Source organism: Alligator sinensis, unplaced genomic scaffold (genome assembly GCF_000455745.1).
Source record: "Alligator sinensis unplaced genomic scaffold, ASM45574v1 scaffold1036_1, whole genome shotgun sequence".
NCBI lineage: Eukaryota > Metazoa > Chordata > Crocodylia > Alligatoridae > Alligator > Alligator sinensis.
The window spans coordinates 774,878-776,660 of record NW_005842657.1 but is presented as its reverse complement, the minus strand read 5'-3'; positions in this window follow the sequence as shown (position 1 = coordinate 776,660).

Below are 1,783 nucleotides of genomic sequence, written 5' to 3'. Positions count from 1 at the left end.
ACCAGCACCTATTGGCTGCCAGCCAACCAATTTGAAATGCATCACTGGTTGCTGGGCAGACTGGCAGGGTCTCTAGCTCCCTCCCAGTCAGGTTGGCATTGCTTAGTATGTGATGCCCATGTTTATTTCAACACACCTCACCCAGGTATGTGATGCCAGTCACTTAGGCAGAGGAAGTAAGTTTCCCCCTTCCCTCAGGAATGTATCCAACTCAGGTTACCTAAAGAGATGGGCTGTCTGCTCTCTGCAGGGCCCATATTAACCAAATTGTCCCAGAGTACAGTTTTTGAGGTGAGACAGAGGTAGCCTCCTGCCACATGGATGTAGTATGATAAAGTAGGTTGAAGTGACTGTGAATGTGGAAGAGTTACATACGGGAATGATGAACTGTTGTGTGTCTTGGGTCAGTTTCTCAGCTGGTGTAAATCAATACAGCTCCAAAGACCAAGTACACATGTTCAAAAAGCCTGAGGTGGAAGTGCTCTAAATATCACACTTTGCTCAAAGTGTTCTAGATTAAGCTGACAGTGAACAGACAGATGGTCACTATTCGGTGGGGGTGGAGATGGGGATTGGAGCCTACCTGCACTGGCTCATGCCAGCAGGCAGGGGATACTCCTGCACACCTCCCAGGAGGCTGCCAGAGAATGCCAAGCCCAGCTGAGCAGCTGGCCACCCCAATTGGTCACCATAGCCCCTCTCCCCAGTCCCACACCCCCACCAGCTGGCTGCCGTCAGTACTGACAACTGGGAGCTGGGGGAGGGCCCCCCTGCTGCATGCCCCCCTCCAGTTTGCTAACTCAAGTCTCAGGTGTTGGGTGGGCTGGGCCTGCATGGCAGGAGGGCTCCATTCTCCTGCCCACCTGCCCTCAGTTCCTGGTACAGGGAAAACCTACACACAGAAATCAGCTGAAGACATGAGAAGGTTGGGGTGGGTGGGTAGGCAAGAGAAACAGTGCCCCTCTGTCACACAGACCTGGCCTCATTCCCGCTCGAGGGCTGCATGGCAGGCGGACCCCATTCCCTCTCACCCCAGCCTTCTGATGGCTTCAGTTTAGAGCCATTTGGGCTGGAACTGGAGGTGGACTTTTTACTTGTCCATCATGTGGACCTTAGCCCAGACCCCCTTCCCCCCACAAAACCTGAGCCAGCAAACTGGGGAAGGCCACACAGCAAGGAGGCTCTGGTCCTCCCCATCCCCACACTCAGGCATACAGAGAAGAGACAGAGCCATTTCTGTTTCCTCTGTGTGACAGATTGGGGGCAGTGCAGGGCTCACCCAGAGCAGACAAGCACCAACCAAAGGTAGCAGGCTATCCTGGAAGTGGGGTCCTGAGATGCTGGGGGACTGCAACATACCTTGTCTTGCTATGGGATCTGGCACAGATGTTTGATAAAGTGCTCTAACCTAAAATGTTTTAGTCTGATACCACATCCATCCAGAGTTAACTTAGAGTGAGGTCTGCCATTTTTAAAGTGCTTTGGAGCTGCATCATAGGTTCCTACACATTTCTGGGGAGCCTGCTCTGTTGCACTGGAAATTCAGTGTGTTGGAGCAAGCATGGAAATAGATGTGCTCCAGCAGCCTTGCACATCATATGAATCAGCACCTCCATGCTGACAAAATGGCAGTAGTGCACTTTGAAATAAAGCATATCTAATGAGCTTTAGTTCAAAGCACCCTGCCACCATTTTTTCAGCACAGGGACATGTGCCAATGCTGATACATGTGATGCGCGGGCACTTCTAATTAGCAGGGCTCACTAACGAAAGTGCTCAGTGC